General features: G+C 29.3%; 1 protein-coding gene across 1 annotated transcript in view; it reads right to left on the bottom strand.

Annotated features, from left to right (window-relative positions):
- LOC145242047 (protocadherin gamma-A3-like) overlaps positions 1–27,500 on the bottom strand; it is a 283,808-nt gene that overhangs the window by 751 nt on the left and 255,557 nt on the right. The window lies entirely within an intron of this gene.

Genomic DNA, 27,500 nt, shown 5'->3' with positions numbered 1-27,500 from the left:
CTCGAGAGCTCAATTGATGAAAATAAAAACTCATTCAATTAATAAATACAAAAAAAAAACTGTATTTTACATAAATGTATGATTTTTGTAGATGATAACTTAGGTAATAAATACCTAACAAGTAAGAGTAGATTTAATTTATTTTCAATGTTTTTTTGTTTCTTACTTGCAATATATCGTAAACTCAACTTAATATATACTTGAAGTATCATATAGCAATGAATTTCATTTACTATTTATTAATTCTTAGAAAATTAAAATTAACTGCAGCACATTTTTTTATCACAAAACTTGAACATCATCCTCTAATTTAAACGAAGTGAATGTTCAAATTATAAGAGTTATACTGTATTAATATCTTGAATAATGTTTAAATGATTCCACCTACATATATATATATTTTTTTAATTTTCTTCCTTTGAAATTGTAACGCTGGGTGTGGGGCAGCCAAACCCGCTGCCAACATTGCTCTGATTTTTCTTGAAACCAACCGAGAGCTCTTTTTAGTATCCTCACTGTTCCCTTAAGTGCAATTGTCTAGATCTCTTTTGCACTTGGTTCACCAGGAATATTAGTTAGGTAGGACTTCAGGTTCTTCTTCATAAGTCCTGTGGCACCTATAACAACTGGTATGATTGATATCTCTCTAAGATTCCAGTTTCTTTTCATATCATACATGAGACTTTTAATAGACTTTAACAGGTTATGTTTTTTAAAGATTTTATTAGAATATTTTTTTTATTGAGAAATATTAACGTATTTACAAATAACATGAATATAAAGATCGAATGCAAAATAATTTTTTATTCTGCCACAATATTGAAAAATCATTAAATGACATTTTTTTTTCTTATCAGAAAATTTTTTAAGTAGCTTTGCAAAAGCACAAGAAAATCAATAAAAATTGTAAATAAAATAATGGTCAATGTTCATTATTGCCACTTTGTAAAAAAATTTAACAAATCTTTTCTTATTTCATCGGGAGAAGTTTTTTGCTTGTTGTAATAGAATGTATTTATAACAATTTTTTGTTGCAAATGTATATCCTTTGTTGCAAATTTATATCCTTTTCAATGTGTTGCTCATATGTAAATAGATATTTTGAAGAATAATTTTCAAAATTATTTCTGCAAACTTAGTGGCTGTAGATTGCTTATATTTTTCAATGAATTCATTAAAAAAATCTAAGATTGCAAAGCAAGAACAAATAAATTCAGCAATCTGGGTCGATGGAATTATCAAACCTCTCCAAGATAATAAATTAAGGTAATGATTCTCAGTGATCTCTATATCATTGGCGACCATAAAAATAGAACAAACATCACAGTTAAATCGTTTCAAAACTATTTTTGCAACATAACCAACAATTAAATTTGCCAATTCTTTGCTGGCAGATGATAAACAAGGTTCATTTTTTTCCGATTTGTGTGTTGGGCAAAATATTGAGAAGATTTGAATTTTCATTCTTTGTCAATGGATTTAAGTCTTCCTCCTAAATGTTAACATTTTCTTTTAAAAGAAACCTACAGATTAAAATCTTTTCATTGCTATAAATCTCGCCCAGGTTCACCAAAAATTTCCTTCCACTCATTTGGCGATACTGTGAAAATCGATTTTCAAGCGGATCACTTTGAAATCTATGAGTGAGGATATATTCATACCATCATTCAACAATTCTTTCATAAACATTGCTTGTGTTCTTAAAGTTGTGACAAATGCTTTGCTAATCTGTACAGCAAGAGATATGTTTTGACCATAACTCAATCCAATTAGAAAATTTTTGGTAAAAGTTGATTTTACCATCATTTGCAGTAATAGCATTATTCACAAAATTAGGGGTTAATCTTTGATTAGAATTGGCTATTGTCCACCAGCTCCATATTCATTTAAGAAAATTTGCAATGTCAGTCCGTTCTGGAAAGTAACTTTTACAAACAGCAATTGTCTCATGGAATACAGCAATAGGTAAATTGACATTTTGCTTATTGTCACTGAAATGTAATGTCTTGAAAGTTAGTTTTGGCGCTTTTCATAATATAGCATGCAAAAACCTGCAAGTCATATACTTTATATATATCAGACTAAGCTAAAGTGCTTGACTGGGAACATAGATTAAGGTCTGAAATATTAAAATCAAAAGAAGAAAACGCAAACTTTTGTTTAGAAAACTATTTCGAATATTCTTCAGTAAATGAACAGTGTTCCGAAAAAAAGGAAAATTTGGAAAGAGAATTTGGAAAAGTAATATAATGTTTTTTATTCCTTTCAAATTTTTTGTTTAATAAGATTTTATAAGCATGTACATTTGCAGAATTGGTTGTCTGCAACTACAACTCTTATATTAAATCCTGCATTTAAAATCTGTGCAACGCAAGCAATTATTTCCTGAAAGAGCCAATCCTCAGTAACAGTCACTTCAGGACAAACTTCAACCACAATTGATACTGTCTCCTTCAACCTTGAAATCATAAAAATCATTGTGCCATCATATATGAGTGCATAATGATAATATCATCATCAGCAGCATCAACATACTTCCCATCATAAAACTGAGTTTCTTTTCGAAGATATATTTCATCCAACGTCAAGATACAATCCTGTAAAAAGTTTACCTTTTCCCAAGAGATATTTTGCAGCAGTGATAGATTCTACATCACCTCTTTGTACTTTTTTCTAATGAAGAAAACGATTGAAATGCTAATTGCTCAACCAGTAACTTATAATTGAAGAGAATTATAACGCAATAATAAAGTGTATCTTGTTAGTTCAACAGAAAATGAGGGACGACCCCTAGGTTTAAAATTTTAAATTTTTTGTAGTTCTTTTAGTATGGAATTTAGATGTTCTATTACAACATTTTGAGAATAAAATCGGCCAATCTGATTGGTCCAAAACAATGTAATGGGAGGCATGATGTAATGGTCAAATGTCTAACACTGATTATATAAACAATAAAAGCTGTTAAGAAATTCTTTATTCATTTATGAAGAGCTTTACATTATCGCTAACGGCAGTTAGGGATTTCACTTTCTACAGTGCTCAACTAACAAAGGTAGAAATCTATTTATGCATGTGTATATAATTCACTCCTAAACTTAATAACCGGGGTGGAAATTCTTGATGAAAATTCGGATACCTCGGTTTTGGTTTTGTTATCTTGCAAAATTTTAACAATAGGTATTAGTCATCAATTAATAAACGTTTCCCAAATTTCAGTTTTTTTTAGAGGGGGCATGACATGAGCCAAACTTCTCGTTCGAAAATTTCAAATATTTCTGATTTGCATTGAATTTTATGCAGTTATTAGATGCCAATTACACAATATTTCTTGAATTTTAGGTTCTTTTTAAGACCCTTTAAGCCAAAGTGTTAAATTTTTGACATTTTCTAGAATCAAAATCATATAGTGGATTTTGATCAGAATTGAAATAAGGATCCTAGACATTAGGTTTAGTATCATTATCTCTTGATTTTGACATTTGTAATGTTAACTAAAAGTGGTGCAAAACTTTATCTTGTATAATTAATTTAACCCGTCCTGTGACGAGCGTCATTCTAGTGTGTGTGTGTGTGTGTGTGTGTGTGTGTGTGTGCAGAGTGTATGTTTGTAGGCATATTGAAATTCCAATGATCTATGAATATATTTCACGTCTCCTTCGTATTAATTACAGTAAATTTACATAGGCGATTTTATGAAGAATTTGGGATGCACCGTCTCTTCGGGCTCATGTAGATGTCAGTCGTAGCTGGAGGCTAATGGTGCAATGGTGCATATCTCACTTTGTAAACGTGTCTAAATTTTCTGTTTACATCAAATGAGGATTACGGCATATTCGTTTTTAATGGATCCAAGCGATTACAAATCTGTGATTAAAGAAATTATCCAAATGCAGATTCCGTTTATGAGAAAATAATTGCAACTTCTAAAGACTTACTATCTAATTTAGCATCACACACACACACACACACACACACACACACACACACACACACACACACACACACACACACACACACACACACACACATATGTACACACACACACACACATCGGTGTGTGTGTACATATGTGTGCATGTGCGTACATATGTGTGCGTGTTTGTATATATATATGTGCGTATGTGTGTCCATATATATGTGTGCGTCTATTCGCATGTATATATGTGTCTGTGTGTGTGTACATATATTCATATCTTTATGTGTATATAGCTGTTGACATCTGAAATATCAAGTGTTATTAGAAACTTGCTCCCGAGGCATGCACACACATGCACCCACACGCATACACACGTGTTTCTATATAAATATATAGTAAGAAAAGGGCCAAACACATCTTAGAAAATGTTATTTTCGTATAAAATTTATGATAGAAATTTGAAAATCAATTGTGTTTTTTTTTTTAAAATGAATAAAATAATTATTTTAAAAGCCGACACTTTCGGCAAATATATCCTTTTCAAAGCAAGACTTCCTCCTCTTCTTTTTTTATGCGTGTGTTTCTGAATGCTGGTATCCAGATATAAAGTTCTGCTAGGGGACAGCTACTATGCAATACAACACATAGTGTGTGAATATCTTTACACGTGACCATCTATGAAAAAAAAATTGAATATAAAATGCAGTAGCAAGTTCTTTGAATTTACCAGAAAGAACAGTTGGAAATAAGTCATGCACCATCCACTATGACTACGAAATTCCTACAGCTATGTACCTAGAAAATGGAGCTATTAAACCTGACATAGTTGGTTGGTTGTTTTTGTTTTACGGCATATCAACCCTTTTCAAGTTATTTAATTAGAATCCAATGATTTTGAAGAAAAGTTTTTTTAATTGGATATATTTGCTTTGTTTTTAAGTCAGTTTCTATTTAACCCATAGTTGGGACCCTAACAGGTACTACCACTCCGGGTCAGAGTGAACCTGGGAGCAATGGCAATTAAAGGGTGGCTCCAAACTCCCCAAAACCCGCAAGCTGGGGCCTCACCATCGGATATAGTTTAAGATCATATCCAGGACCCCTGACATAGTGATATGGGACAAGAAGGAGAAAGAAACAACCTTAGTAGAAGTTTGTGATTCCAAATAATGCTGGGTCAAACAGAACTCAGAACAAAAACGAAATACGACATGAAAAGAAACTGCAATTTTAGAAAGATCTGTATCATTCCAGTAATTATAGGTACAGCCGGAATCATGAAAAAGAATGTCAAAACCTGTCTGGCAAATATACTCGGTGAACTAAGTACAAGAAAGCTTTAGACAATTGCACTTAAAGGTGTAGTTAGAATCTTAAAAAGATGTCTCGGTTGTAATGTATGAGATGGTGGATGATACCTGGAATTTGGTTGGCTGCCCTGTCCCCAGCTAGAACAAAATAAGAAATTTATATATATATATATATATATATATATATATATATATATATATATATATATATATGAAATAAAATGGAGGTGGAAGGACCTGGATACTCAACGTTTCGCCCGACCTATGCGGGCTTCTTCAAGAGGGACGTCCCTCTTGAAGAAGCCCGCATAGGTCGGGCGAAACGTTGAGTATCCAGGTCCTTCCACCTCCATTTTATTTCATATCGTCGGATTTAATCCAGCTCAACAATCATATATATATATATATATATATATATATATATATATATATATATATATATATATATATATATATATATATATATATATATAAGGATTTCACTCACCACTGCTCAACTTACACAGCTGAAAGAACTGCGCTCATTATCGATGTTACAGTCCCAAATGATTTTGGCCTTACAGAGCTGAACGGGAAAAAATAACAAAATATCAGGACCTAAAAAAAATGATCTAAAAATGACATGGTCTCTGAAAGAAATAAACATTATACCGGTTGTGATAGGAGCAACTGGGTTAATAAAAAAGAATCTTCCTAAATACTTAGAAGCAATCCCTGGAAGACCAAGCTGTAACGAAATACAAATAGCAGCCATAAAGGGAACAACATCTATTCTTAAAAGAGCCCTCGGATATAAATTTAAATCATAACAGAATCAAATGTTAGCCCCAGGAGGGAGCCCCTTGATCTCTTAATACTTACTGAAGTAAAATAAATAATAAAAAAAGGGAGTGCACCTCGTAAAATAGACTGAAATATTAGATAGACACATTTTCTTTCAGCGTAAGTTCTTAGAATTCAAGGGGTTCTTCCTACCTCCGAGTGTCCTATTAAAATTCTCCTGTACCTCTGAAAGTTATTAATATATAAGTAAAAGATATTAATTTCTCTCTCTCTAATTACGGTGCATCTTTCTTGTTCTCTGAAAATGGAAAATTATAAAGAAAAACGTAAAAGACAAAAAGAAATGTCGTTTCTTCTTCTTTATTATGATCTATTTTTTTTAATAGCAAGGGGACATTGTATAAAAGAATGACTATTTACAATTGTGTTTCATTTGTAAAAGATGACGTTGCTTCTCTAAAGGAATTGCAGCAGAAATATATATGCACGTATGTAGCTAATAATGTTTGTAAAATAAACATACTATATATATATATATATATATATATATATATATATATATATATATATATAGAGAGAGAGAGAGAGAGAGAGAGAGATATGTTATTTGTTTTTGCGATACGTCTTGAATGCATTCAATTATTTACGAAAATGCATTTTTTACCAAAATACGTGTTGGGAATAATTTTCCCTTTAACCAATTTGATACCCCTATATGGGGAACGGCATATACATTGTTTTTAAAATGTAATTATCCACTGACACGTGTTTCGTTATCTACGAGTGGTTGAATCTAGTGAGATTCGAAATCGGGACCCCACTATAAGGAGCCTAACCTCTTACCGTTCGTCCATCTAGCACGACTGATCAGATATATCGCGATTTACTTAGAATGTTTATTCAATAATATTTCACCATTTTATTCACACCAATCCTTTAATTTATGAAGCTCGATGTAAGTACAAATAAATGACAAAAAGTTTACATTCCAAATTTCAAGATGTTGACCATCTTACCGTTTATTTCTTTAAGTATGTTAAAATGTTCAATTCTTGACAGAAATTCATGTAATTATTATTTTTTGAACTGATTCCGTCCTTTACTTATCAGAAGGAAAGGAATTCATCAATTTTAAACTAAAATAAAAGGAATATGCGGATGAGAATCCAAAAAATCGGAAGAGAAGTTGCAATTGTGTTTTCTTTTAGTTATACGAAATAAATTAAAAAAATGACATAATAATTATATGAATGATTCTGCGCTACGAAACAAGTGCTGTCATGAATTGAACATATTAACACATTTAAAGAAATAAATGGTAAGATGGTCAACATCTCGAAATTTGGAATATAGTTTTTTGGCGTTTATATATATATGTGTGTGTGTGTGTGTGTGTGTGGATGTAACTGTGAAATAATTACACATTTAATTATTTTTTTAGCGGGAGGAGAGGGGGGGGGCTCCAAACTTTGTAAAGTAAAAAAAAAAAAAAGTGCCATCAGCTAGAATCGAAACCGGAAGCAAAACTGTAGTATTTAAAGCTGGTGACGTTACCACTGTACCAACGTGATAGGCATATTGACTGATTCAAAATAAACTAAGATGAATGTACAAAATGTATAACGATTTTTTTCAATTTTGACCCATTTTAACCCCTTAAAAACTAACCAACTAAAGACCAATAAAAAGAACGGTCCATAAAAAATCCAGTCATTTGAGGTCCCTAGCGCCGCTCTGTGACTTTTAGATTCGGAAGAGATAGAGTTTAAAAATATGGAGACAGACAGACAGACATAGTGTGTTTTATAAATTAGATTATCGGATATCAAAAACAAAAATCCCAGCATGTAAAATAAAATGAAATTTTTGAAAATCCTATATTCAAACATTATGAAATTAAATCAATCAAAATGCATTTGGGTTTATTTATACGCAAGTCAGCCATTTTAATGTTTTGTTAATAGTTGAAAACAAAGAACGAATTTCTTTGTGACACTTGAAGATTCAAAGGGAATTTGAATCATTAAAACTGTTGAATAGAAAGTCACTTTAATTGGTTTTAAAATTCTTAGCAAATCCTCATGTATTGAAAATGAAAATTTTAGAAGCGTTTTGCATTCAATAATTTTATAATTTTAGACAATGTACACCATAATTACATAGCCATACGGTTTCCTGTTATAAACCAAAGTTAAGCAACGTTGAGCCTAGTCAGTACTAAAATGGGTGACCATTTGGGAATACCAAGTGCTGTATGTGTCCTCCATTAATCTCAACATTGTTTCCAGTCATCCCAAAATTCTTCTTGCCATTGGAATCAAACAATACGAATTTGGGAGAGGAGTTGTCAGGGATTGCGCAATCCTTACTTCACAATTCAGTTCATGTCATCCCTCCTCCTTCCAAGATAATCAGATGGTCCTCTTCGTTCTGATGGGCAAACATCTATTTATAAAAATCAACACAACATTACCTTAAAACGTTACAATAAGTTTTACTTTTACAAGAATTTGGTTCAATTAATGATTTAAGTACAATGTAATATTGCAATTCTTAAATTTAACTTTCAAAATCCTATTTCAAAAATAGCAAACGGAAAAAGATGGCATAGTTAAAAAAAATAATAAACAAAACAAAAATTAGCTTAAAAATCCTGGGCAACATCGGATACAGTAAGTTGTTTTTAAAAAAAAGGGGATAAAAAAAATCATTGGCTGCCTCCAGAGCACTGTCGAAGCTATATCTTCTACCCCCCCCCAACAAGCTTTCCACTTACATACTTTAATTGTATTGGAATTTTTCACAAATTAAGTTTCATCTCGCATGTTTGTTTTCATTATCATGTGTTAAATGATGTCTATGAGAAATTCGGAAGTGATTTAAAAGCCTTTAAATTGATGGATAGAAAGTAATTTAAGGTTAGAAGTAAAATTGATATAGGCCAGAGTTCCTATTAAGTTTGCCTCTCCACGAGGGCAGAGTTAGACACCGAGGTCGTTTTTTAAGCGTGGAGAAAGGAACAAAAATAAAAATTGTCTCAGTCGTGAAGGATTTCTCCTCCGCTAACTGAGAACAAAAAATTGAAGTGTAGTATCAGAATAGATACTACACTTTGATCTTGGCTCAAAAACATCGATTGACCTGCAGTTATATATTTTTTTTACTTAATCTGAAAGTTCACAACAAAACAGAAATAAACAAAAAGATTAGGCACAAGACCACTTAAAAATTGGGGAAAGAGTGTCTATGGTCATTCTCGTCACTGTGTCTTTGCTAGTCTATGTTTGATCCTAGCTAAAGTTCTCATTCACCAAAATACCTCAAGCACATAGGGGTTCATTCTGCTTAAGATTCCCAAATCATATTGCGTGTGTGTGAGTGTGAGTGTGAGTGTGTGGGCGTGTGTGTGTGTGTTTAATTTAAAAAGTTTTTTATTATATATATATATATATATATATATATATATATATATATATATATATATATATATATATATATATATATATATATATATATATATATATATATATAAATATGTAACAGACTGAAATAAATTTGTAGACATTAGACAGAACTATAAAAAAAAGTCGTTTTTTGATCTTGGCTCGAAAACGAGTTATTTGAAAACAAGAATAAACGGTAAACATTTGAGGAGCCACTATTCTAAAAAATAACTACACAAAGGGGGAAAAAATGGATGATTTAAATTTTAATGGCGATTATTCTTACAGAACCACTTTCTCGCAAATATACACGCACACTAAAGACACTTGTGCAGTTTAAATCTTTAGAAGTTATGTACGACTGCATCATTTCTCGCCAACACAATGCAAGGGAGGCAACTTGAGGCGTACTAGCTGTGTGAGGCGAACCACGATTTGATGGAATTCAGTTATTTGTATTTGACATGATTCTTAAAAAATTTAATAAGAAATTTTAAGAATTAAAAAAAAATGTTTCGTATATGTTTCAATAAGGTTTGTTTTAATATATAATAATTACAGGCTGAGTAGTTAGAGATATATGGGAAGACTTCAAGAAACAGTTTTGAACTTGATGTGCTCGATTCAAATTTTTGACTTTTTTAAATTCAAACAAAATTGGTATTTTATATTGTTTTAGATTACCATTCTCATCTTGGATTTTATTTCCGCAACGTTTCGCCCGTTGTAACTGCTGATCATCTTCAGCTATATCTTTGAAAACTCGGAAATCTTTAAATCTAGGAACATGTACAAAAATTGGAATTAAATCCATTTCTTAATCCTAAGAGATAGATTATTCTTGTTCTGTCAGCCATAATGAAATATAAGTGTTAATCATTATGCTATTTTTAGTTATTATCACCTGTAGTAAGGATTGAACTGACTACATTTCAAAAAGAAACAATTAATACGAAAGTCTGAATAATACAAACTATTAATCCTTATCTAAAAACTTCTAAAATAGATTTCATTAAAACTTGTGTTTTGACAACTGATTGGATAGTCACTTCGGCATCTTTTGGCTGCTTACATAACTTGCCAGAAGATGCCAATGCCAAGATGCTGGAAATTGAGTCAAAAATGTCGATGAGTACCAAAAAGACATGTACACAAAGATAACTGTAGAAAGTTTGGAGCGCTAGCTTCTGAAGAAAAAGAACAACTGTGTTTATGAATTAAACAATTTTACTTAAGCAAATGATAAAGATGTACAAAACAATGAAAGATAAAATACAGAAAGAGGGTTTGTAAACATGAATATCCATGAAAGTTATTTGAAAAATAATCCATTTGTTTAAAGTTTCTGCTCCTTTCATTGATGAGGAGCACAGAAGGCCATATAAAGCAACAATCAAAAACTGCAATATCGATATTTTATAATGATCGATATTTTTTGTTTCAGATATAAATGCATCTATCATACAACATATGACATCGGCGAAAAGGGAATTTCCATAGTTTAGTTTTTTATGAAAGTGAACTTAATCAGCATCAAATCATTACAAACCTTGGAATCCACTTTCCACTGTTAACCAATTCATCAGCGAGGGAAAATAATCAATATTATTTCGACTAGATCTATCAGGACTCTCGGGTTAGAGTCAGCCTTCATTATTAATGATAATAATGGTATCTATTTACTTCTTTGATGTGTGTGTGTGTGTGCAGGCATATATATATATATATATATATATATATATATATATATATATATATATATATATAGCAATTAAGCTACACAGAATATTCCGCGTTTCATCCATGCTAGGATTCATCAGGCTTATATATATATATATATATATATATATATATATATATATATATATATATATGTGTGTGTGTATGTATGTGTGTGTGTGTTGATTAATAGGAATCGGGACTTTTGGCAGTATTGGAATCAGGAATAATTTATGCCTATTTTCCAATGTGAAAAACGATTCCTCCAATTATCTTTTTATTTGATTTTGTTTAAAACAAAATCTTCCACTGCCCCTCCATTAGTAACAATGAAATAACAAATATTTATTGATTTTAAACGACAAATAAAACTAAAATCTATAAATCACCTCCCACAAGTGTGTTCTTATGTTTGAGAAAATAACTGTACATTTGACATGTGTCTTTATGATAATCGGGGAAAAATAGCAACTTTATAGTTAAATTATATCGGAATCAGGAATCTAGTATGGAATCAGTAATTGTATCGGAATCGGGAAAAATATTGGAATTGTCCCATCAATAATAATAATAATAATAATAATAATAATAATATATATATAAATATATATATATATATATATATATATATATATATATATATATACTAAAAAAAGTACACGTCGTTGACTGGGTTCAAAAGCAGCCTACATAAAATGGACTCTGATTTATGAAAGTATGATAGGTTATGAAAAGGAAGGATTGTAAAGAGATAGCTTCGAATTTGGGGGTATCAAAACCAAAGCAAAATATGATAAAAGTAAAAATAAAATAGATAAACCCCATAATTTATTATACCATACCTGTTCACACTGAAACACTTATCATAATATTCTGTGGATCTATATTAAAAAAACCTTGTTAAACTTTGTGACATATTTACATTCTATGGAGGTTAGGCATGAACGATCACCCCATAATTTTATTATACCATATTTCTTCAAACTGAAACATAATTATCAAAGTATATTTATGCAGATAGATATGAAAAGTCTTTATTAAAGTTTGTGCCTATTTCCATTCTATGGAGGCCAGGCACGAACGCAGACCCCACAATTTTATTATACCATCCCTATTTAAGTTAAAACGTACTTATCAAAGTATTCTTAAGTACATCTATATCAAAAACACTTGTAAACGTTTTTTTTTTTAATTTTTAAATTTTTTATTTCCATACTTTGTGGACCAGGTGTGAATGCAGACCCCACAATTTTAATGAACTACCGTTCTGCCAGATCAAACATACCCATTCCTGTGTCTTGATACATCTTTTATCATTATATGTGATCAGTTTTTTAAAACACACACACACACACACACACACACACACACACACACACACACACACACACACACACACACACACACACACACACACACACACAGACATTCAGCCTTGTATTAAAGATATATATACTTCAGAATAAAATTATCTAACAAGCAACTGGTATGGATTTTTTTTTTTTCCTTTTTTCTTTTTCTTTTTCTTTTTTTCAATCAGTTCAGTTTCTCTCATTTTGCATTGCCTGTCTACTGAAAGCAGTTTTAATTTTAATTTAGTTTTTAATTTTTAATTTTAATTTTTTTAACAATTTGAAGTTATTTTGGGGTGGAATTTGAAGCTCATGTTCTATAATTATAAAAAAATATTAAATATATCAATTTATAGGTTTATTAATAAACAGATCCACCGAACCTATATAAAAAATTATTTTTACCGGACCCATTACATAAAACAAAGAAAACTGCTCCAGGCATATGCCTACTTCGGACCATTACATTGTGATGTGGATTACTCAAAATACAGTTTGGATCATTTTACAACACTGCTATCAAAGACATTCACTTCAGATTTTAGCATGCAATTTGGATGTGAATTTTTTTATCCTTTTCATTAACTTCCCTTACTCTATGACATTTAAATACTTAAACAACTCTTAATTGTGATTTTCCATGTCTCACTGACTTTAGCAAATAAGGTGTAAACCATTATAATTATTTGCTAATATTTTCTCCTCTGAAGAGATGGTAGACATCGAATATAATATTTCAAATGTATTCTTTGTCTTACATAGAATAAAAAAAACTCTTTTGATTTGAAAGTTAAACATTTCACATCATAAAATTTCTAAACATTGATATATATATATGTGTGAACAGGTATGGTATATATATATATATATATATATATATATATATATATATATATATATATATATATATATATATATATACATATATATATATATATGTATGTATATATATATATATATATATATATATATATATATATATATATTATCATATGGAGTAATGGATAAGCATGGCAGCAAACTAGTAAAATTAAGGGCAAAACACAACAGTATTAATGAATTATTAATGATAATAAGGGGGTCCATTTATTTCATGCTGGTGTATAAAGTGGTTCATGTGGTGACTCATGGTGCAGTGCTTGTTACTACCTATTAGCCAATCCATGTAACCCTTAAAAGGGACCACATCCATGCTGACCAATATATGAGTGTCATATAAAATTCAATATACTTCAAGAATTAAACTTCTTTTGTTTATTTCTAATGATTTTGTAATCAGACGTTTTCAGTCGAAGCATTCAAACAGAATTGAGAATCGATGGATGACAACAAGTCTCTTCAGATTTCAAGTACTCCCTACATTTTTTTATAACCTTTGCAAATGTCTTTGCGTTATCGAAACAGCTACTTGCCATTGAGTTCTCGTTGGCAATGACCATTGGTCATCACTAGAATTTGGGTGGCAATAAGCTTCCCCAAGGTCCCAGTCATCTTTGCACTAATCCAGTGGCGGTCTGGTTAGTGCTTTCTCACTTTGGTCTTTACATTCTCCCTGACTATTTACAACTATTTGGTGTGGAACACGACTATGCCGACACTACCATTTTGGGGGAGGGGGATCATTATTGTAGTAGTAGTAATAGTAGTTATAATTATTTTGACCATTAATGATGCATTCATTTCTAGGGCATAGTTTGGAAATCCATAAGTGACTAACACATACGCACAGAGGAAATACTCAATTATATATGCAAGATGCAAGTTTCCTACCACGTAGCCAGTAAGGAATAAAAAGGGAGAGTATTAATCAAAGAAAATACATGAAATATGATTTATTACTAATGAATCTCGAGAAATATCTTTTAATAAATTTGTGCTCAGTGTCCATGAGTGACAATCAATGGAGATCTGAGTGGGAGAGTACTTCCCCCCTCCCCGCCCCTCTAAATATGAGTAATCAAGAACAAAATCTCAAACAGGATTAAGTAACAAAATATTAAACTCGATTGAAGATACAATTTTTCTTTTTTTTGAAAATTTGGACCTTTATTTGCCATAATTGACTTGATTTAAAAAATCCATTGCTACGAAAGAAACGGTCAATAGACTGATGCAACTTCATACATGAAAAATATGATATCGTTTTTAAATACAATGCATTTGATATAAAATGTAATATATTAAAAATGAAATAAGCTCTCTTTGCATCATCAACGCTCTGATCCCCATCTGGCGTCAGTTGAAATGAATGGCTCTCGTCTTGAGGAGGCCTCAAGTTTTGACAAGCTTCGGGGCTTGACCTTTACCCCTGATCTTAAATGGAACAGGTACATCAAATCTGTTGCCAAGGCCGCTGGAAAATGGTGGGATCCTTTTATTGATCCAGTAGATATCTCACTGCTGATGCAATTCTCTATTTATATAAGAGCCAGATACGTCCAAGGATGGAGTACTGTTGCCAAATCTGGGCAGGAGCTGCTAGAAAGGACTTGTCCTGCCTTGATAGAGTTCAAAATAGACTTCGTAGCCTTGTAGGAGATATCCTTTTCTCTTCCCTGCAACCTCTATCTCACAGAAGAGATGTTGCGAGTTTGTCTCTGCTTTATCGTTATATTCATGGAAAGTGTTCGACTGAGCTTCCGTCTATGGTCCCCCTTCGCCACACTTTCACAAGAAACACTCGTTTATCTGAAAACACTATCAATAATTCCCCCCACTCGTTATCTGTGCCTTAACCTAAATGTAGATTCCATGAACAAAGCTTCTTTCTTAGAACTGCACGCCTGTGGAATTGTCTTCCGTTTTTCTGCTTTCTAGTTGACTACAATATGGTTGTCTTCAAGTCTAACATAAACAAGTTTTTAATGAGCCGAATTTCCATTACTAACGATTACTATATTGTCCAATTTCTACTGTACACTCTTTACCCCTTAGCCTCGAGTGGCCTCTTGGCCTTGATAAGTGGTGATGCCTATGTAGAAAAAAAAAAAACAAAAGCTACATTTATATTATAAATAAGTTAACTTTTAAATGCAATGTTGCACTAAATTTTTCCACGTTTTTAATAATGTGTGATCTTTCGCAATATACTCTGCTAAATATTTACTTTTTATTGTGTATTAATTTTGCCACATTTCATCAAACCTATTTGGATAAAATGTTTGAAAAAGTTTACACACTATTTACTAAGATTTAATAATATTTAATTTCATTGTAAGATTTTTACAACAACATTATTATCATCTATATTAGTGATGGGACGTTTCCAATATTTTTCCAGATTCTGATACAGTTACCGATTCCATAAGAAATTCCCGATTCCGATACAATTAGTGATTTCGATTCTTTATAAATCTCTAAACATTTTACTATAGAGTGCCATTTTTCCCAATTACCGTCAAAATACATGTTAAATATGCAGATATTTTCCCAAATGTAAAAACGCACTTGTGGCGAATGATCTATAGATTTTAACTTTACTGGTTGTTTAAAATCAATAAGTATTGATTAGTTTATCATTGCTACCGGCAAAGTAAGATTTTATTTTAAATAAAATCAAATTAAAAAAAAATAATAATAATTAAAGAATCGTTTTTGGCATCAGGAAATAAGCGCACCTTTTTCCAATTCTGATAATGATTCCGATACCCCTCAAAAGTTCTGATTTTTTCCGAATTGTGATTTTGATTAATCCTCTCAACACTAATAAATATATATATATATATATATATATATATATATATATAGTCATTCACATAAAGTACTGTTTTGTTGTATCACAGCTCATCAGTGCGGCTAGACAAGCAACTATTTCAAGCTAGGATAGAAACTTGACCACCAAAACGAGAGTTGGCGCTTCTAACCATTAATGTTTACATACATGTTTCTGTACTATTTGTCTGCTGCTATGCTGGCAGTGAATTAACAATGTTTTGACATTGTCCAAACGCCTAGGCTCAATTTGTTTACACAAAGAGCATCGGTTAATACGCTGATGGCAAATTGTATATCACTTCCCAATATGTTCAACCCAAGATAGGGAGCATTATAGTCATCCACATACAATACTATTTTGCTGAATCACAACTCATCAGTATGGCTAGACAAGCAACTACCTCAAGCTAAGATTGAAACTTGACCGCCCAAACAAGTTATACAAACACTAGCAGGGAGTGGCCAGTTGTAAAATACGTTTAAATATATTTTAATTCATGCAGATTTCGTATTTATTATTACTGAACCAATTCTCTATTGAATGTTATATTCTACCTAATATATTGTACTGATTAAAAAAGATTAAAAAAATGATTTGGGCACCATCAGCTAGAATCGAAACCAAACCATTTAGTGCTCCATTCATGTTGCTTATCTTTTGAGCTATCGACATATAGATAAGAACAATTTAAAATGAAACCACTTCAAGTTATGAATGAATTTGCGCATGCACAAAAGTAATAGAAATATGTCGGCAAGTTGAAATGAACATTTTGCATTTTCAACTTGTCGACATATTATTGTACATCCAAACAAAGATTTTACTTGTATAACTCATTCTTAGTGTATTATTACTATTTCCTGTTAATTGCAGTGTTAAGTGATGAGTAGTTTAAGAGTTTATCAGTTAAATATTTTCACGCAGACACACATACATACATGCATTTACTGTTTTATTTATATAGATTGTTAGCTATATATGTGCATACATGTTTCTACTGCAATTCCTTCGGAGAATCAAGGTCATCAGACCATATCTTTTACAATGAAACAGGATTTTAAATAGTCATCATTTTCTAACAAGAAAACCCTCTTTAGGCCATGGCATTTCGAAGCTAAATGCTTCTCATCAGAAAGTTTTTCTATTATTTCCTTATTGTTCTGATGATATAATAAGGTAACTTTCATTCCTCATCATTTATGCAATATTTTTAATGGATTTTCTTAACAATCTCGAGCGTTCTCTACCTTGTTAAGTTTGATTTGTTAAAGATGTATTCTTTGATTACTTCATTGTATTGGCGGAGGAGTTTGGTAGAGTCTGCAAAGGACACGTCTTTTAACTTTGACCTCTTGGCAGCAAAATTTTCGCCCAAAAACTGATTAAAAAAATTGCTGCATGTTTGAACACCTTTTATGTAAAACTTCAAATGTTTAGACCCAAAAATTGGCTAAATAGTTTGCTAGAGACCGCAAAGGTCAAATCATTTGAACTTTGACCCCTTGGCGGCCAAATTTTCGGCCAAAAACCGATTAAAAAGCTTATCCTATGTCTGAATACACTTTATGTAAAATTTCAAATATTTAGATCAAAATTTGGCTGAGTAATTTGGTAGAGATCGCAGAGGTCAAATATTTGTTTAACTTTGACCCCTTAACATTTATTGTTTTTGGGCTCCAATGAAATTACCAAGTTTAATCCATGTTCAAGTAACCTACATCTAAAATTTCAAGTGTTTAAACCCAAAATTGGCGGAGGAGTTTGGTAAAGTTTTCAAAGGTCAAATCGTTGAACTTTGACCCCTTGACAATCAAATTTCTGGCCAAAAACTGATTAAAAAGATTTTCCCAAATCTCACTACACCTTATGTCAAATCTCGAGCATATAGACTGAAAATTGACAGAGTAGTTTGGTAGGGAAATCAAACAATTTCACTTTCATATATATATATATATATATATATATATATATATATATATATATATATATATATATATATATATATATATATAGATAGATATTAGTGCTTGTGTGGTTATCAAAGCGTGCTTTAAAAAACACTTTATCGATGTAAGTAGATATGTTAGTGGGAAGAGAAACACAATCTTTACAAACAAATGTTGGTTGTTTAAAAAAAGTTAACCTAAATATTTAAAGAATTTTGAACTCATTGAAGCTGAATGTTTTAAACAGTAAAAATATACGTGCTAAATAAAATGCAAGATATAAGAGCAATGTTTCAGTGAGTTTTTTTTTCAAAGAAAAATATGTTTACTCGCATTCAAGGAGAGTTTTAAAGATACCCTTTTCCGTTTAATTTAAAAAAAAAAAAATAGAGGATTAAAAAGGCTTAAAACAGTAAAAAAAAAAAAAAAAAAAAAAATGAAAACAGCAAGATATGAAGAAAAGAAAATCCAGAAAGAAAACTAATGCAGGAATGGGTGATTCACGAAGAACGAAAGTATTAAGAATAAAAGACTGCCATATTTTCTGGTGAAAAAAAGTAGTTTAAATATTGTCTGGAACAATAGTAAAGGTTAGATTTTTAAAAAGTGGTTCTTTAAAATATGTAGAATTGAGCAATAATTTACTGTCATACATTTAGACATGACGCGTATACACACGTATATACTCTTGGTTGTAGGATAAAATCCGGTGACGTAAACGCCTACAAGACAAAAGTCCAGTTCAAACGTTTAAAAACAAACAAGACACAGCAGACGAAACATTTGCTACACAAAAGCACTTTGAAAACTACAAAATGTCCACAATGAGAAAATAAACTGTAAAAGTTTAAAAACAGACAATACCCGTCAGACAAACGTCCACCTAATTCATAAAACGGATTAAAGCTGAGATAAATGTTGAAAAACGGACAAAAAGCCTACTAAAAGATTGAAAAACGGAGAAGAAGCCCGCCATGAACGTTGAAAACTGACAAAAAGTCCATCATAAAGGGTTGAAAAACGGACAAAAAGCTCACCAAAAAGGTTTAAAAACGGACAAAAACGTCCACCATAGAAGATGAAAGCGGATAAGAAGTCCACCAGAAAGGTTTAAAAAGGTTTAAAAACCGACCAGAAGTCCACCATAAAGATTTAAAAAAAACACCAAAAGTCCACCATAAAGGTTTCAAAACGCACCAGAAGTCCACCATAAAGGTTTAAAAATGGACCAGAAGTTCACCATAAAGGTTTCAAAAGGGACCAGTAGTCCACCATAAAGGTTTAAAAACGCGCCAGAAGTCCACCATAAAGGTTTAAAAACGCGCCAGGAATCCACCATAAAGGTTTCAAAATGGACCAGGAGTCCACCGTAAAGGTTTAAAAACGCGCCAGAAGTCCACCATAAAGGTTTCAAAACGGACTAGAAGTCCGCCATACAGGTTTCAAAACGGACCAGAAGTCCACCATAAAGATTGATAAACGGGCAAGAAGCCCACCATAAAGGTTTCTAAAATAAAAGTAAGAACATAATGAAAATGATAGTAATTCCATAATACTACACACTAAGACAAGATTAGTTTTAAGGTTTTCAGAATTCATGTTAGAACTGTTCACACAGATAAGTGCTTTAATCTGCAATAACGTTGCTTAGCAATCAATTCTAAACTGACAGCCTTCTGTATATTGATGGTTCAATCTTTACTAAAAGCAATAATAAGCAAAAGTAATATGCATTAACACTTCTATCCGGGTTGATGGGATGAGAATAATCTACTTCTGTAGATTAAATAAAGAGTTCAATTCAAGATTCTCTATACGCTTCCAAATTTGACTAAAAGTTTCATCATTTCGAAAATATATTTAATACTTGTTTGGAGGTTACATCGGCTAAAACGTTGTGAATATAACAAATTAGGGCAAAATAGTTTGAACAATCTCTTTATATGGTTTGTTGTATTTTGCTAGTTTTTTTTCAAATCTATTTGAATGAAATGTGAATTTATCTAGATCTATTTCTCTGTTTTTCCCCACTATATCCTTAAATAACACAAAATACATAAACATATTTTAGTTCTGGGATTGAGTAATGTTTGAAGAATATGTTTTAAGTTTTCTAATTATGTACAATTTATAATTAACTGAACAACTCATTCATCTTAGCTTTCTGTGTATTTCTTCAACTCGGTGTTCATTTAGCCACTAATATTTCTTAATGTTTCTGTGACAGAGTTTTATATTACACTAGCAGGGAGACCCGACGTTGTCCGAGATTGAATGAGGATCAACGAACGTACTACACTTTCACTATTATTGTCATTGAAATCGAGGAGATTGCCCATTTTTCAATGCACTGTAAAGAATCTTTTGTTGATTTTATAAAATTATTTTCATACACTATGTCTAAAATTATTTTTATACACTATGTCTAAAATTATTTTCATACACTATGTCTAAAATTATTTTCATACACTATGTCTAAAATTATTTTCATACACTATGTCTAAAATTATTTTTATACACTATGTCTAAAATTATTTTCATACACTATGTCTAAAATTATTTTTATACACTATGTCTAAAATTATTTTTATACACTATGTCTAAAATTATTTTTATACACTATGTCTAAAATTATTTTCATACACTATGTCTAAAATTATTTTCATACACAATGTCTAAAATTATTTTTATACACTATGTCTAAAATTATTTTTATACACTATGTCTAAAATTATTTTCATACACTATGTCTAAAATTATTTTCATACACTATGTCTAAAATTATTTTCATACACTATGTCTAAAATTATTTTCATACACTATGTCTAAAATTATTTTTATACACTATGTCTAAAATTATTTTCATACACTATGTCTAAAATTATTTTTATACACTATGTCTAAAATTATTTTTATACACTATGTCTAAAATTATTTTCATACACTATGTCTAAAATTATTTTTATACACTATGTCTAAAATTATTTTCATACACTATGTCTAAAATCATTTTTATACACTATGTCTAAAATTATTTTTATACACTATGTCTAAAATTATTTTTATACACTATGTCTAAAATTATTTTCATACACTATGTCTAAAATTATTTTCATACACTATGTCTAAAATTATTTTTATACACTATGTCTAAAATTATTTTCATACACTATGTCTAAAATTATTTTTATACACTATGTCTAAAATTATTTTTATACACTATGTCTAAAATTATTTTCATACACTATGTCTAAAATTATTTTCATACACTATGTCTAAAATTATTTTCATACACTATGTCTAAAATTATTTTCATACACTATGTCTAAAATTATTTTCATACACTATGTCTAAAATTATTTTTATACACTATGCCTAAAATTATTTTCATACACTATGTCTAAAATTATTTTCATACACTATGTCTAAAATTATTTTTATACACTATGTCTAAAATTATTTTCATACACTATGTCTAAAATTATTTTCATACACTATGTCTAAAATTATTTTCATACACTATGTCTAAAATTATTTTTATACACTATGTCTAAAATTATTTTTATACACTATGTCTAAAATTATTTTCATACACTATGTCTAAAATTATTTTCATACACTATGTCTAAAATTATTTTTATACACTATGTCTAAAATTATTTTTATACACTATGTCTAAAATTATTTTCATACACTATGTCTAAAATTATTTTCATACACTATGTCTAAAATTATTTTCATACACTATGTCTAAAATTATTTTCATACACTATGTCTAAAATTATTTTCATACACTATGTCTAAAATTATTTTTATACACTATGCCTAAAATTATTTTCATACACTATGTCTAAAATTATTTTTATACACTATGTCTAAAATTATTTTTATACACTATGTCCAAAATTATTTTCATACACTATGTCTAAAATTATTTTCATACACTATGTCTAAAATTATTTTCATACACTATGTCTAAAATTATTTTTATACACTATGTCTAAAATTATTTTCATACACTATGTCTAAAATTATTTTCATACACTATGTCTAAAATTATTTTTATACACTATGTCTAAAATTATTTTTATACACTATGTCTAAAATTATTTTCATACACTATGTCTAAAATTATTTTTATACACTATGTCTAGAATTATTTTCATACACTATGCCTAAAATTATTTTTATACACTATGTCTAAAATTATTTTTATACACTATGTCTAAAATTATTTTCATACACTATGTCTAAAATTATTTTCATACACTATGTCTAAAATTATTTTTATACACTATGTCTAAAAGTATTTTCATACACTATGTCTAAAATTATTTTCATACACTATGTCTAAAATTATTTTCATACACTATGCCTAAAATTATTTTTATACACTATGTCTAAAATTATTTTTATACACTATGTCTAAAATTATTTTCATACACTATGCCTAAAATTATTTTTATACACTATGTCTAAAATTATTTTTATACACTATGTCTAAAATTATTTTTATACACTATGTCTAAAATTATTTTTATACACTATGTCTAAAATTATTTTCATACACTATGTCTAAAATTATTTTCATACACTATGTCTAAAATTATTTTTATACACTATGTCTAAAATGATTTTTATACACTATGTCTAAAATTATTTTTATACACTATGTCTAAAATTATTTTCATACACTATGTCTAAAATTATTTTTATACACTATGTCTAAAATTATTTTCATACACTATGTCTAAAATTATTTTCATACACTATGTCTAAAATTATTTTCATACACTATGTCTAAAATTATTTTTATACACTATGTCTAAAATTATTTTCATACACTATGTCTAAAATTATTTTCATACACTATGTCTAAAATTATTTTCATGCACTATGTCTAAAATTATTTTCATACACTATGTCTAAAATTATTTTCATACACTATGTCTAAAATTATTTTCATACACTATGTCTAAAATTATTTTCATACACTATGTCTAAAATTATTTTCATACACTATGCCTAAAATTATTTTCATACACTATGTCTAAAATTATTTTCATACACTATGTCTAAAATTATTTTTATACACTATGTCTAAAATTATTTTCATACACTATGTCTAAAATTATTTTCATACACTATGTCTAAAATTATTTTCATACACTATGTCTAAAATTATTTTCATACACAATGTCTAAAATTATTTTTATACACTATGTCTAAAATTATTTTCATACACTATGTCTAAAATTATTTTCATACACTATGTCTAAAATTATTTTCATACACTATGTCTAAAATTATTTTCATACACTATGTCTAAAATTATTTTCATACACTATGTCTAAAATTATTTTTATACACTATGCCTAAAATTATTTTCATACACTATGTCTAAAATTATTTTCATACACTATGCCTAAAATTATTTTCATACACTATGTCTAAAATTATTTTTATACACTATGTCTAAAATTATTTTTATACACTATGTCTTAAATTATTTTCATACACTATGTCTAAAATTATTTTCATACACAATGTCTAAAATTATTTTCATACACTATGTCTAAAATTATTTTTATACACTATGTCTAAAATTATTTTCATACACTATGTCTAAAATTATTTTCATACACTATGTCTAAAATTATTTTCATACACTATGTCTAAAATTATTTTCATACACTATGTCTAAAATTATTTTCATACACTATGTCTAAAATTATTTTCATACACTATGTCTAAAATTATTTTCATACACTATGTCTAAAATTATTTTCATACACTATGTCTAAAATTATTTTTATACACTATGCCTAAAATTATTTTCATACACTATGTCTAAAATTATTTTCATACACTATGCCTAAAATTATTTTCATACACTATGTCTAAAATTATTTTTATACACTATGTCTAAAATTATTTTTATACACTATGTCTTAAATTATTTTCATACACTATGTCTAAAATTATTTTCATACACAATGTCTAAAATTATTTTCATACACTATGTCTAAAATTATTTTTATACACTATGTCTTAAATTATTTTCATACACTATGTCTAAAATTATTTTCATACACTATGTCTAAAATTATTTTCATACACTATGTCTAAAATTATTTTCATACACTATGTCTAAAATTATTTTCATACACTATGTCTAAAATTATTTTCATACACTATGTCTAAAATTATTTTCATACACTATGTCTAAAATTATTTTCATACACAATGTCTAAAATTATTTTCATACACAATGTCTAAAATTATTTTCATACACTATGTCTAAAATTATTTTCATACACTATGTCTAAAATTATTTTCATACACTATGTCTAAAATTATTTTCATACACTATGTCTAAAATTATTTTTATACACTATGTCTAAAATTATTTTTATACACTATGTCTAAAATTATTTTCATAATATTGTATGTATCATCATTGGTTTAACGTCTGTTTCACATGTTGGCATATGTTGGACGGTTTTTGGAAATTAATTTTCAAACTAATTTATCTCTGGCCAGATTTTATTTATCTCTTTTTCAATTAGTCGTTTTCAAGTCCAATTTAAACAAGTTCTTGTTGAGTCGTCGTCTTAAAAAAAGTGAATTTCTATTCAATTTCCATCATTACCGATCATCACAGTGTTGTTTCACTGGCCACCCGATATTCATTCACTCTTATCCTCGAATGGCATACAGGCCTTGATAAGTAGTGGCTCCCTAGAAAAAAAACCCAGGTATGATAAACTTTATAATTTTTTAATAAACTTAGAGTAGCATAAATAACGGTAATAGTTGTGACCCAATGGGTCACGGGTCCGTCTAGTAACTAATGTGTGAGATCTATTTAGAGGATGCTAATCTGACCATAGTTAACAAGTATTGAATAATGAATAACTAAAAGACAGACAAGTTTAAACAAAAATAGTGCAGGACTTATTAGATGTCAAACTCTTTTTTGAAACACAGTGATGGGACAGAGGTTGGAGCTTGGCCGATAGTGTGGGACCTGTTAGATTTATGATTCGTTTTTGGATCCTGAGTAAGAGACTAGTGGTAGATACACTAATGCAGATGTTGATCCAATACTCCATGCATAGACGAATTGTGACTTTATGAAGGTATAGGATACTCATGGTGTGAGTAATTTTCTAGCACGGTAGAGGGAGCCCACATTCTTTGCAGCAACCTTGGCAATGTCCTCAATGTATTTGTTCCAATTCATGTTGTCTGTGAATGTGTAGGCTGAGGAATTTGAAGGGAGATGCTTATCAGACAGATTGTATAGTTAACAAGCATTGAATTAGAAAATAAGCTAAAATACAGGCTTGTTTGAACCAAAAAAGAAACAACAAGTCGTCATTATTTGAGTCATATAAAAAAACAAAATGTAATTTTTTTTTGTTATGTCTTAAAAACAAAAGATGAACACTATTGAACCATTTTTTTGTTATGTCTTAAAAACAAAAGATGAACACTATTGAACCATGTTTTTTGTTATGTCTTAAAAACAAAAGATGAACACTATTAAACCATTTTTTTGTTATGTCTTAAAAACAAAAGATGAACACTATTGAACCATTTTTTTTGTTATGTCTTAAAAACAAAAGATGAACACTATTGAACCATGTTTTTTGTTATGTCTTAAAATCAAAAGATGAACACTATTGAACCATGTTTTTTGTTATGTCTTAAAAACAAAAGATGAACACTATTAAACCATGTTTTTTGTTATGTCTTAAAAACAAAAGATGAACACTATTAAACCATTTTTTTTGTTATGTCTTAAAAACAAAAGATGAACACTATTAAACCATTTTTTTTGTTACGTCTTAAAAACAAAAGATGAACACTATTGAACCATTTTTTTGTTATGTCTTAAAAACAAAAGATGAACACTATTGAACCATTTTTTTTGTTATGTCTTAAAAACAAAAGATGAACACTATTGAACCATTTTTTTTGTTATGTCTTAAAAACAAAAGATGAACACTATTAAACCATGTTTTTTGTTACGTCTTAAAAACAAAAGATGAACACTATTGAACCATTTTTTTCTCTAAACATCAAAATGCATTTGTTCAAACTTTTTAGATAAATTTTAGAAACTGCGAAATAGTTGATCAATATATCCTTCCTTCAAACTCGACCACAAAAAAGAACCTAAAAAAAAATGTTCAATTCATTTTTGAGGTTTTCTGGTCAAACCACTGGTCTGTAATTAATGTGTTAGCAATGTCAAAACGTATTTTCCCATGATAGAGATGAACAGCAGTCAGTGGCAGGCTTACCTTGCATGACTTGAAGTGTGAAATCCGAGACGCAGAGTTATTAACCATCTTTTATTTTTACAAATGCATCGGAGGATGGGCGCAAATGCATGCATGCGTGTGTGCACAGAGACAGATTTATGGCCTTGATATTATAATTGCTTGTCAGTCTCTCAAACAAGAATTTCCAGCGCTCAGCATGAAACCACTTATCAATTGACATGTTCACAGAAGCTTGTCTCAGCAAAATATTTATACAAAAGACTATCAACAAACATATACATATTTACATAATCTCGCAAGAAAACATATATAAATGTACAAATATCATATATATATATACTTTGTCATTATACGTAGATTTGTGTATGTACACCGTACAAAGACTATATAGAGAATATTTATACATGCAGTACATAATAACATATTTGATACTAGAATAATAGCCGTTCCTCGAAAGGTAAAAGTAATTCTCCAAACAGAACAGTTTTGCACAACTTTTATGTTCTTAAGATGATTAACCTAATATTTTTTCATTGTTCAAAACAGGAATCAATGCTCTGGGTACCATCTCTCTCTCTCTCTCTCTCTCTCTCTCTCTCTCTCTATATATATATATATATATATATATATATATATATATATATATATATATATATATATATATATATATATATATATATATGTAATTTATTTGCTGTTGTTTTTTGCGATACGTTTTGAATGAATTCAATTATTCATGCCAATTTGGTACCTGCAAATGGGGAGAGGCATATATATTGTTTTTAAAATATAATTATATTTTAAAAACAATATATATATATATATATATATATATATATATATATATATATATATGTATGTATGTATATATGTATGTATGTATATATGTATGTATGTATATATGTATGTATATATATATGTATGTATATATATATGTATGTATATATACATACATATATATATGTATGTATATATATGTATGTATATATATATGTATGCATGTATATATATATATATGTATA

The sequence above is a fragment of the Euprymna scolopes genome, chromosome 21 (assembly GCF_053919585.1).
Source record: "Euprymna scolopes isolate OS-2025 chromosome 21, ASM5391958v1, whole genome shotgun sequence".
NCBI lineage: Eukaryota > Metazoa > Mollusca > Cephalopoda > Sepiida > Sepiolidae > Euprymna > Euprymna scolopes.
Note: the sequence above shows the minus strand (reverse complement) of the source record. Positions and strands in the feature narration are given on the sequence as shown.